The sequence below is a fragment of the Oryx dammah genome, unplaced genomic scaffold (genome assembly GCF_014754425.2).
Source record: "Oryx dammah isolate SB20612 unplaced genomic scaffold, SCBI_Odam_1.1 HiC_scaffold_25, whole genome shotgun sequence".
In the NCBI taxonomy this organism is placed as follows: domain Eukaryota; kingdom Metazoa; phylum Chordata; class Mammalia; order Artiodactyla; family Bovidae; genus Oryx; species Oryx dammah.
In genome coordinates this window covers 84,424,006-84,436,814 of record NW_024070209.1, presented here as the reverse complement: position 1 = coordinate 84,436,814, position 12,809 = coordinate 84,424,006, and the positions used below count along the sequence as shown (strand labels likewise).

At 43.6% G+C, this 12,809-nt stretch overlaps 1 non-coding gene across 1 annotated transcript; it reads right to left on the bottom strand.

The window, feature by feature from the left end:
• Positions 1 to 406: 406 nt before the first annotated feature.
• TRNAG-GCC lies at positions 407 to 477 on the bottom strand. The gene has a single exon. It is a non-coding gene; the product is annotated as a tRNA-Gly (tRNA).
• Positions 478 to 12,809: the final 12,332 nt, after the last annotated feature.

Below are 12,809 nucleotides of genomic sequence, written 5' to 3'. Positions count from 1 at the left end.
TTTGTAGCTGTATAACACATTATTGCATATGATAAAGTCCTACATTTTGCACTTGCTTTCCAATTTCTCTCCTGCTCTTATTTGTTAATTTTTAAAGATGAAATTCAGAAACTTTGCCTTTTAAAAACTCTAAAATTTCAATATAAATTGTAAGTCTATAAATTAACCTGAAAAGATTGATGTTTTTGCATCACTTACTACTGTATTATTGTTGCATTGTGGGTCTCAATCACCTGATGCTCTCTTCTCTCTAGTACTCCGAGCAGTATCCATTCCTGGCTGTTGTTGTTATATAGTTGCTAGGTCATGTTCAACTCTTTGTGACTCCATGGACTACAGCCCCCCAGGCTCCTCTGTCCAAGAATACCAGAGTGGGTTGCCATGCCATGCCCTCCTCCAGGGGATTTTCCCAACTCAGGGATCGAACCTGCGTCTCCTGCTTGGCAGGCAGATACTTTACCACTGAGCCACCTGGGAAGTCCATCCATTCCTGTTATCTTTCTCCAAATCAGTGCTCAATGTCTAACCCCATGGCTCCCATTCAGTAAGTGGTCATTACATATGAGACAAGAGCGCTCCAGGAATAAGACTTTTCTGGCAATAGTTCTACTAGAGTCCATATATCTAGAATTGTCTAACCCCATAATCCATGATCATTTTAAACTGTGCGTATTTTTTTCAGTGTGAGTTGATTGAGTATATTTACCCTGAGGAAAAAGTATGAAGGTATCAAAGTTTCAAGAAAATTATTCAGAAGCACCTCCCTCTCCCCGCCCCAGAATATCACACATAGCACAAAGAGCACACGGCACGTTGCAGCCATAAAAGCTCTTACCATGGCTGCTTTTTGTATTTGTGAGTGGATTAGTTCTGAATCCATAAAAAACTATTGAATGAAATTTCGTAGATACATTATATTTATCTGAACCCAGTAATAGTTCAGAAACTGACATGGGGCATTCTTACTCCAGCACACTAAATTTCAATGATATTTAACAATTTAGATGACCAAGCAAATAGCATTGTGCTAACCAAAACCTACCTGGAAGCTGTATCCGTTTTCCTTGGGCCTGTTTCCTCAGTAGGAAATGCTGAGATTGGACCCAAAAATTTTCACTGAACTATCTCAGGCCAGTTATTTCTGCAGATTTGTTTCCACACCTATGCGTGTGTGCCTGCCTGCATGCTCAGTCGCATCTGACTCTTGGCAGCCCCATGAACTGTAGCCCGCCAGGGTCCTCTGTCCAAACGATTTTCCAGGCAAGAATACTGGAGTAGGTTACCATTTCCTCCTCTAAGGGATCTTCTCCGACCCAGGGATTGAACCCACGTCTCCTGCATTGCAGGCAGATTCTTTATCACTGCACCACCTGGGAAGCCTCCCTCACCTATGAAATGAAGTTAATCTCCATGGGGACCTTCCAACACTAGCATTGATGAGATTATATCTAAAGTTTGGGCAGAGCCCTCAGGGGACCTCCCACTTCCTGTCCTGGTGGCAGCTGAGTAGAGATAAACCCAACATCACAACAATGCACAAAAACATGCCACATCTCAGGGCCACCCAAACAAAACACAGAACAATTTGAAGTCACTTCTTTCTTAAAGTTTTGATGAGTCTCAGACTGACATTGTATTTTCCTTGTTAAAAGAAAAAAGAATATATATGCAAATCACAAAAGCCAAACGGCTTATTATTGTCAAGAAAATAAAGATGGAATGATGTTGAAGCTGAAGCTCTAATAATTTGGGCCATCTGATGCGAAGAACTGACTCATTGGAAAGGACCCCGATGCAGGGAAAGATTGAGTGCAGGAGAAGGGGGTAACAGAGGATGAGATGTTTGGATGGCATCACCAACTCAATGGACATGAATCTGAGCAAACTCCAGGAGGTGGTGAAGGACAGGGAAGCTTGGTGTGCTGCAATCCATGGGGTCACAAAGAGTCGGACACGACTTAGCGACTAAACAACAAGTTATCTGAATCCACACGGGTGAAGGGGGCATACACGTGGTGCTACCTCTCTCTCTCTCGGCCATCCCTTTCTGCTTCAATAGGCACTGAAGTACCAGTGGTACTGTATGCACTGAGTGCCTACTGTGTGCAGACCTGGCGATTGTAGAGACAAAGATGAACCATCCCCAGTCCTGCCCCCGGAGCAGGCTGGCTGTCGAGGTGGAACTGAAATTTAAAGTAGATGGTGAGAGAGATTTACACAGTTCAGGGTCATGGGAGGTGCAGGCTCTTTGGAAGTAGAGGTTAGAGTCATTACCTATACCTGGAAATTTTTTAAAAGGATACAGGAATTTACCAGAAGGCAGGGGTAGAAGGAAAAGGTCATGTCAGGCAGAGTGTATGATATGTGTAAATGCACAGTAAACTTTCCTGTAAAGAGGCAATTATGGTTAAGCATGTCAAAAAGGATTTCCATTCTCAGAAAAGGATGGAATTATCTTTGTAATGATCAAATAGCAGGGCAATCATAGTACCTATTAAATGATCATCATCCTTATGTGGATTTGAATTGAATCTTACACTTTATCCAAAACACTTTGGGCTATATGGCATCAGGGTGAGCAAAGAACACAGGCTAGGAATTCTTTCCACCCCTTACCAGCCCCGTGATTATGGTCAAGTTCACCTCTCTGACTCCATTTATTTACTGCTCAGTACTCCAGTACTCTTGCCCGGAAAATCCCATGGATGGAGGAGCCTGGTGGGCTGCAATCCATGGGGTCGCTGAGTCGGACACGGCTGAACGACTTCACTTTCACTTTTCACTTTCATGTATTAGAGAAGGAAACGGCAACCCACTCCAGTATTCTTGCCTGGAGAATCCCAGGGACGGGGGAGCCTGGTGGGCTGCCGTCTATGAGGTCGCACAGAGTCGGACACGACTAAAGCGACTTAGCAGCAGCAGCAGCAGCAACAGCAGCAGCAGGAATGAGCCAGAGGATGCTTCCCTGGTCATTCAGCAGTATAGAATCTGCCTGCAATGCAGGAGACACGGGTTCAATCCCTGGGTCAAGAAGATCCCCTGGAAAAGGAAACAGCAACCCACTCCAGGATTCTTGCCTGGGAAATCCCATGGACAGAGGAGCTTAGTGGGCCACAGTTCATGGGGTGACAAAGAGTCAGATATGACTTAGCAACTAAACAACAACAAAGGAATGATCTAAAGCATCTCTTTAAGGGCTGCTGTCAAGGTCACGGGTGATGTAGAGTTAGAGGACAGTATGTGGCCCACCATGGAGGCAGCTCCACACCTTCATACAATACGCGGACACACAGCATGAGCAGGACAAAGCACCAATGCCAATTTCAGAGACATATCAGCAGGTTATGGCTAAAAGATCTCCATCCAAATGCTGCCTGAGCTCCGCTCCTTATTATAGAACAGTCAATTTCACCACCTTCTGCAGCAGCACTACTTTCCCAAGGAGATTATTCTTCAGTTGATTTCACAGTCCTCCCTGGTATATAACCCTCCTGGCAATGACAGCAAGCAAGCTCTTGGACACTGCCATCAAATGAAACTGTATTATTTGTATACAAAGGTGAAATAAGCACTGTTTTGAGTAGTGAAAAAAATAGAGCCCCCAGAAGAAACCTACAGTCAGCTGGAACTATAGCCTTTAATTGTCTGGAAAGGTTAGAAGCATTCTTTAAAATGAAACACTAAATAGTTGCTATCATCCACAGGAGCATAGTCCCCCAAGCAAAGTCCCCAAGACAGAGATGTGCGTGTTTATTATTTATGACAGAAAACATCAGAGCTCGTAGCTGATACCTCTTTTCTTCTCTTAGTTTACTCTTGCTGATAGATATCTTAAAAATTGTCATGGTGTTTCCTGGGTGTAGGGGACACTGGAGTGAGTGAGTGATAGTCACTTAGTCATGTCCAACTTTTAGCGACCCCATGGTCTGTAGCCCACCAGGCTCCTGTCCATGGAAGTCTTCAGGCAAGAATACTGGAGTGGGTTGCCAATTACTTCTCCAAGGGAGGGGACACTGGGGTATGCTATCAATATATATATACAGAGGGAAGAAAACTTTTCCAGCAGAGATTGGTTCACTCTCCTTAAGGGTTTATGATTTGGACAATAGGTTATAATAACAGTAGGTCTGTATGTTTGAAGGGACCAGCACTTTGGACTTTGATGGTGTTGATAATTGTGTGTGTGAGTTAGTCTCTCAGTCGTGTCTGACTCTGCAACCCCGTGGACTACAGTCCACCAGGCTCCTCTGTCCATGGAAATTGGAGTGGGTTGCCATTTCTTTCTGCAGATGTTGGTTATTATTGATCATATATTTCATAAATGTTTTTTCTAAATTGAGTTGCCCACATCTCCTCATTATCTGTACTGTGAGCTCCCAAAGGGTGGGGGCTATGTCTTATTTTATCTTTCAGCATCTTTTTTTCTTTTTTCCCTTCTTTTAATCTTGTCAGCAAACCAGTGGATAGGTGCTGATACTGTCCCATTTTACAGATGAAGAAATTCAAGCTCTCGAGGCAGTCAGCTAGTAAGTGGAATACACTATACCAGATCTGCTTGACTTCCAACCTCTGAATTTTTATTGGTTCTTTTGCTGAGAATATTCTTTCTCTGTACATCTACCCAGTTGCTAATTCTTATCCTCCAGGACACAATTCCAAAGATACTTCCTCAGAAGTAGATGACGTGGACCTGGACCAACCTGCTAAGGCAAAGCCAAGTTTCTCCTTCCAAGTTGCTCAGTCACTCAGTCATGTCCGACTCTTTGCGGCCCCACGGACAGCAGCACACCACGTGTCCCCATCCTTCAGCATCTCCTGGAGCTTGCTCAAACTCCTGTTCATTGAATCAGTGATGCCATGCAACCACCTTGTCCTCTGTCATCCCCTTCTCCTCCTGCTTTAATTTCCTGGTCTCATCCGTATGCAGTATCACCTTATTCACGTGGGGGTTTATCTCCCATCACGGGAATCAAATCTCTATCTGGAGGAAGACTCCAGATCATTTGTTGCTAACCCGGGTGCCTCAATCAGGTGAGATACACTACAAGGATCTGATAAATCCTCAAAGATCGATACCTCTGTTTGCCGCTCCAGGAGATCTCTTTTCTTCTTGCAGCAAGATTTTTGTCTCCTGGGCCTTAAGCATCCATGTGGTATAATGGGACCTGAATTTGCAAAGTTAAAGCCTCAGCTTCTTTGGCACAGAAAAAACTGGCTGTGATTTTCTCATTCTCCAAAGATGAAAATTACAACTTTGCTCAGGAACGTGTCCTATTGTCTAACTGTCATGCCAGGAAATTCTTCTGCAGATCTGACCTAAATTTGTCCAGCTGTGGCTGAAGCTGACTTTGTCCTGGGTGGTCCTCAGTGGGGGCAGCTGATGAAAGAGCTCTTTGTGTCAAATGACACGTCAGCCCCCTCAGACCCTGAGAAGGAGGATGGGCTTAATGCACGGTTACAGCCTAATGGAGTTATCCAGCTCCAGCGAGGCAGCCAGAAGGCGGTCGATGAGGCCCCAGAGACAATCTGGGAAGAGCTGGACTTGGCTCCAGCTCTCTGCCTACACACTGGGTGACCTGGGCTAAGTCATTAACCTCCAGGAGATTCCTTTGGTCCTTAGTAATGTGCATCCTAACACCTGCCTGACAGGTATGACAGAGGGGGAGTGGTCGGTTGTTTCTTCATTTATTAAAGAGGCTACTAACTCATACCTGGAGAAGGGCATAGCAACCCACTCCAGTAGTCTTGCCTGGAGAATCCCATGGACAGAGGAGCCTGGTGGGCCACAGTCCATGGGGTTGCAGAGTCAGACACGACTTAGCAAGCAACTTAGCAAGCACTAATTCTTAACTGCTATGAGTCCAGAAAAAAAAAAAAAAAGCACACCTGTCCAAGTTCGCTGAGTAAATTAGGGGTCCTGTTCAGAACATCTCTGTCTTCAAAGTCACGACATTATTTTTGTGATTCTCCCTCACCTCTCATACAGGTTTCAAGCTCCCTTTGGCATTTTTAAAACAATAGGAGAAGAGGGTTTTGTTAAATAGAAGGAGGACTTTAAAGCAAGATCACTGTCAAGCCACTGGCAGCTGCGCTCAGGATTGAAGGCTCTGGGGCTACCTGGCTGACCCCTGTCAGGCTCCTCTGGGTCTCCCAACAGACCCAGAGCTTCACTAGCTGAACTTGCCTCAAGTCCTCTCGTCCCCATGGCTCCATGGAAACTGACAGCGTGGGAGCTGATGATGCAAAGGATCCAAATGGGCAAGGCTTCAAATGTGGGCTGTCTTGGCCTCCGTTGTGGGTTTACGCAGTCATTTCAGATCCTTCCAGCAAAGCACCCTCAGCTGTGACTGGCATTGTCACTGTTTCCATCAAAAATGCACACATTTTTCAACATTTCTCCCTACAGGCAATAGACACAGAATGAATCCTTAGCACCAGAAGGCACCTTAGTATGTCATACAGATCGGGAATCTGAGGCAGGGAGTGATTGGCTCCTTGATTTTATGACAGTGCAGGGCCAGATCCCAGATCCCTGATGTCCAGCTCTGAATCCTCCCACAACACTGCATTCAGGCCACTAGATGAATCTGACTCAGTAAATCTCAAAGGACTATAGTACTTCCCTGCTTCCCTTTAGTTTGAAATCACGGAATTGTTGAACCGATGGATTCTAGCCCTTGGTATGACATTTTCCTGAAGGCTCATTTATTACATGTTGCTAATACCCTGTGTTTTAAGAGTGTGGGCTCTAGGGACCATTGACAGGGTTTATAATCTGGTCATAACACTTAGCTGCTGTGTGTCCTTCGGTGAACTACTTCATCTTTTCTGCCCCAATGTCCTCATCTACAAAATATGATAATAAACAAAAATGCCTTCATAAAGTTGATGTATTAGATGAGTTACTAGACATTCAATGGCTAGAATGCCCAGCTTTAGTAAGCACTAAGTAAATGTTAACTACTGTTTCTATTCTACAGATAAGGAAACTGAGATGCCCAGAGGCAATGTCAGAAGGTCAATTAATGAAAATGCAGACATTAGCATCAGGCTTTCCAATTCCAGCTACCATGCCCTTTCCTCTATACCAAATAAATTGAAAAAAATCACAAACCAAGTGTCAAGGAGAGAAATGGCTTTAAACTCTTTTGTGTCCAGTTTCACTGTTGTGCAGCTGGAGAACTAACACCCAGAAAGAAGCACTCCTGGCTGTTCACTCTGAACTTAAGGACTTTCCAGGAGTGGCACCTGAAATTTTGTGTTCTGAATATTCATTCTCACAAAGGCAAATCAAAGCAGATTCATAGAAAGTTGTTTGAGAGTCACTGGATTAGAGTAATCCACCCTGGCTTAGAATACTCGGTAGACTGGATTTGCATCTCTAGACTAGAAATATATAAATGATCTTATTTTTACCTCTTTAATACATATATTTGTTTATAAATTAAGTTCAGTTCAGTTCAGTCGCTCAGTCGTGTCTGACTCTTTGCGACCCCATGAATCGCAGCACCCCAGGCCTCCCTGTTCATCACAAACTCCCGGTGTTCACTCAGATTCATGTCCATCGAGTCAGTGATGCCATCCAGCCATCTCATCCTCTGTATCCACCTTCTCCTCCTGCCCCCAATCCCTCCCAGCATCAGTCTTTTCCAATGAGTCAACTCTTGGCATGAGGTAGCCAAAGTACTGGAGTTTCAGCTTTAGCAACATTCCTTCCAAAGAAATCCCAGGGCTGATCTCCTTCAGAATGGACTGGTTGGATCTCCTTGCAGTCCAAGGGACTCTCAAGACTCTTCTCCAACACCACAGTTCAAAAGCATCAATTCTTCGGCGCTCAGGCTTCTTCACAGTCCAACTCTCACATCCATACATGACCACAGGAAAAACCATAGCCTTGACTAGACGGACCTTAGTCAGCAAAGTAATTTCTCTGCTTTTGAATATACTATCTAGGTTGGTCATAACTTTTCTACCAAGGGGTAAGCGTCTTTAATTTCATGGCTGCAGTCACCATCTGCAGTGATTTTGGAGCCCCCCAAAATAAAGTCTGACACTGTTTCCCCATCTATTTCCCATGAAGTGATGGGACCGGATGCCGTGATCTTCGTTTTCTGAATGTTGAGCTTTAAGCCAAATTTCTCACTCTCCTCTTTCACTTTCATCAAGAAGCTTTTGACTTCCTCTTCACTTTCTGCCATAAGGGTGGTGTCATCTGCATATCTGAGGTGATTGATATTTCTCCCGGCAATCTTGATTCCAGCTTGTGTTTCTTCCAGCCCAGCGTTTCTCATGATGTACTCTGCATAGAAGTTAAATAAGCAAGGTGACAATATACAGCCTTGACGTACTTCTTTTCCTGTTTGGAACCAGTCTGTTGTTCCATGTCCAGTTCTAACTGTTGCTTCCTGACCTGCATATAGATTTCTCAAGAGGCAGGTCAGGTGGTCTGGTATTCCCATCTCTTTCAGAATTTTCCACAGTTTATTGTGATTCACACAGTCAAAGGCTTTGGCATAGTCAATAAAGCAGAAATAAATGTTTTTCTGGAACTCTCTTGCTTTTCCCATGATCCAATGGATGTTGGCAATTTGGTCTCTGGTTCCTCTGCCTTTTCTAAAACCAGCTTGAACATCTGGGAGTTCACGGTTCATGTATTGCTGAAGCCTGGCTTGGAGAATTTTGAGCATTACTTTACTAGCATGTGAGATGAGTGCAATTGTGTGGTAGTTTGAGCATTCTTTGGCATTGCCTTCCTTTGGGATTGGAATGAAAACTGACCTTTTCCAGTCCTGTGGCCACTGCTGAGTTTTCCAAATTTGCTGGCATATTGAGTGCAGCACTTTCACAGCATCATCTTTCAGGATTTGAAACAGCTCAATTGGAATTCCATCACCTCCACTAGCTTTGTTCGTAGTGATGCTTTCCAAGGCCCACTTGACTTCACATTCCAGGATGTCTGGCTCTAGATTAGTGATCACATCGTCATGATTATCTGGGTTGTGAAGATCTTTTTTGTACAGTTCTTCTGTGTATTCTTGCCACCTCTTCTTAATATCTTCTGCTTCTGTTAGGTCCAGACCATTTCTGTCCTTTATCGAGCCCATCTTTGCATGAAGTGTTCTTTGCATGAAAAGAAGAGAGGTGAAAAGCAAAGGAGAAAACGAAAGATATAAGCATCTAAATGCAGAGTTCCAAAGAATAGCAAGAAGAGATAAGAAAGCCTTCTTCAGTGATCAATGCAAAGAAATAGAGGAAAACAGCAGAATGGGAAAGACTAGAGATCTCTTCAAGAAAATTAGAGATACCAAGGGAACATTACATGCAAAGATGGGCTCGATAAAGGACAGAAATTTAACTCAGATGACCATTATATCTACTACTGTGGGCAGGAATCCCTCAGAAGAAATGGAGTAGCCATCATGGTCAACAAAAGAGTCTGAAATGCAGTACTTGGATGCAATCTCAAAAATGACAGAATGATCTCTGTTCGTCTCCAAAGCAAACCATTCAATATCACAGTTATCCAAGTCTATGCCCCAACCAGTAACGCTGAAGAAGCCGAAGCTGAACAGTTTTATGAAGACCTACAAGACCTTTTAGAAATAACACCCCAAAAAGATGTCCTTTTTATTATAGGGGACTGGAATGCAAACATAGGAAGTAAAGAAACACTTGGAGTAACAGGCAAATTTGGCCTTGGAATAAGGAATGAAGCAAAGCAAAGATTAATAGAGTTTTGCCAAGAAAATGAACTGGTCATAGCAAACACCCTCTTCCAACAACACAAGAGAAGACTCTACACATGGACATCACCAGATGGTCAACACCAAAATCAGATTGATTATATTAGTTTCAGCCAAAGATGGAGAAGTTCTATACTGTCAACAAAAGCAAGACCAGGAGCTGACTGTGGCTTAGATCATGAACTCCTTATTAACAAATTTAGACTTAAACTGAAGAAAGTAGGGAAAACCGCTAGACCATTCAGGTATGACCTAAATCAAATCGCTTATGATTATACAGTAGAAGTGAGAAATAGATTTAAAGGCCTAGATCTGATAGATAGAGTGCCTGATGAACTATGAAATGGGGTTTGTGACATTTTACAGGAGACAGGGATCAAGACCATCCCCATGGAAAAAATTGCAAAAAAGCAAAATGGCTGTCTGAGGAGGCCTTACAAATAGCTGTGAAAAGAAGAGAGGTGAAAAGCAAAGAAGAAAAGGAAAGATATAAGCATCTGAATGCAGAGTTCCAGAGAATAGCAAGAAGAAATAAGAAAGATTTCTTCAGCGAAAAATGCAAAGAAATAGAGGAAAAGAACAGAATGGGAAAGACTAGAGGTCTCTTCAAGAAAATTAGAGACACCAAGGAAACATTTCATGCAAAGATGGGCTCAATAAAGGACAGAAATGGTCTGGACCTAACAGAAGCAGAAGATATTAAGAAGAGGTGGCAAGAATACACAGAAGGACTGTACAAAAAAGATCTTCACAACCCAGATAATCATGACGATGTGATCACTAATCTAGAGCCAGACATCCTGGAATGTGAAGTCAAGTGGGCCTTGGAAAGCATCACTACGAACAAAGCTAGTGGAGGTGATGGAATTCCAATTGAGCTGTTTCAAATCCTGAAAGATGATGCTGTGAAAGTGCTGCACTCAATATGCCAGCAAATTTGGAAAACTCAGCAGTGGCCACAGGACTGGAAAAGGTCAGTTTTCATTCCAATCCCAAAGGAAGGCAATGCCAAAGAATGCTCAAACTACCACACAATTGCACTCATCTCACATGCTAGTAAAGTAATGCTCAAAATTCTCCAAGCCAGGCTTCAGCAATACATGAACCGTGAACTCCCAGATGTTCAAGCTGGTTTTAGAAAAGGCAGAGGAACCAGAGACCAAATTGCCAACATCCATTGGATCATGGGAAAAGCAAGAGAGTTCCAGAAAAACATCTATTTCTGCTTTATGGACTATGCCAAAGCCTTTGACTGTGTGAATCACAATAAACTGAGGAAAATTCTGAAAGAGATGGGAATACCAGACCACCTGACCTGCCTCTTGAGAAATCTGTATGCAAGCCAGGAAGCAACAGTTAGAACTGGGCATGGAACAACAGACTGGTTCCAAATAGGAAAAGGAGTACGTCAAGGCTGTATATTGTCACCTTGCTTATTTAACTTCTATGCAGAGTACATCATGAGAAACGCTGGACTGGAAGAAACACAAGCTGGAATCAAGATTGCTGGGAGAAATATCAATCACCTCAGATATGCAGATGACACCATCCTTATGGCAGAAAGTGAAGAGGAACTAAAAAGCCTCTTGATGAAAGTGAAAGAGGAGAGTGAAAAAGTTGGCTTAAAGCTCAACATTCAGAAAACAAAGATCATGGCATCTGGTCCCATCACTTCATGGGAAATAGATGGGAAAACAGTGGAAACAGTGTCAGACTTTATTTTGGGGGGCTCCAAAATCACTGCAGATGGTGACTGCAGCCATGAAATTAAAAGATGCTTACTCCTTGGAAGAAAAGTTATGACCAACCTCGATAGTATATTCAAAAGCAGAGAAATTACTTTCTAGATAGTATATTCAAAAGCAGAGAAATTACTTTGCTGACTAAGGTCCGTCTAGTCAAGGCTATGGTTTTTCCTGTGGTCAGGTATGGATGTGAGATTTGGACTGTGAAGAAGGCTGAGTGCCGAAGAATTGATGCTTTTGAACTGTGGTGTTGGAGAAGAGTCTTGAGAGTCCCTTGGACTGCAAGGAGATCCAACCAGTCCATTCTGAAGGAGATCAGCCCTGGGATTTCTTTGGAAGGAATATTGCTAAAGCTGAAACTCCAGTACTTTGGCCATCTCATGCGAAGAGTTGACTCATTGGAAAAGACTCTGATGCTGGGATGGATTGGGGGCAAGAGGAGAAAGGGACGACAGAGGATGAGATGGCTGATGGTATCACGGACTCGATGGGCGTGAGTCTGAGTGAACTCCGGGAGATGGTGATGAACAGGGAGGCCTGGCGTGCTGCGATTCATGGGATCGCAAAGTGTTGGTCACGACTGAGCGACTGAACTGAACTGAACTGAACTGAGTTAAATTCACCCATTCCAGTCCATTTTAGTTCGCTGATTCCTAGAATGTCGACGTTCAGTCTTGCCATCTCCTGTTTGACCACTTCCAATTTGCCTGATTCATGGACCTGACCTTCCAGGTTCCTATGCAATATTGCTCTTTACAGCATTGGACCTTGCTTCTATCACCAGTCACATCCACAGCTGGGTAATGTTTTTGCTTTGGCTTCATCCCTTCATTCTTTCTGGAGTTATTTCTCCACTGATCTCCAGCAGCATTTTGGGCACCTACTGACCTGGGGAGTTCCTCTTTCAGTATCCTATCATTTTACCTTTTCTGCACTTAAAATGTCCTGTTCGTTATTGAACTGACACAAAAAAAGAGTAAAAATGTCAAAAAGGAGGGGGTACAAGATCAACATAAGTGAAAGTTCCAGTATCATCATTCCATTAATAATGGGTCATCTTGAGCATTGCCTGGCTGAGCATGGTCTGTTTTTCCAGACTACAGCTCTACAAACCAAGATATTGCTTGTTGCGAGGCCCCAAGGAGCAGGTAATCAAACCCCTGCTTCCCAGTCTCCTGACCTATTCCATCATTTCTGAATGCACGGTTGTGAAGGAGAACCTGCCATGTTACCCTCATCGTCCTGGCTTCTCCAACTGAAGGAATCACCAGACTGGTCACTGGGACCCAATGTGACTTGGGGAAGCTCTGCAAACCACCAC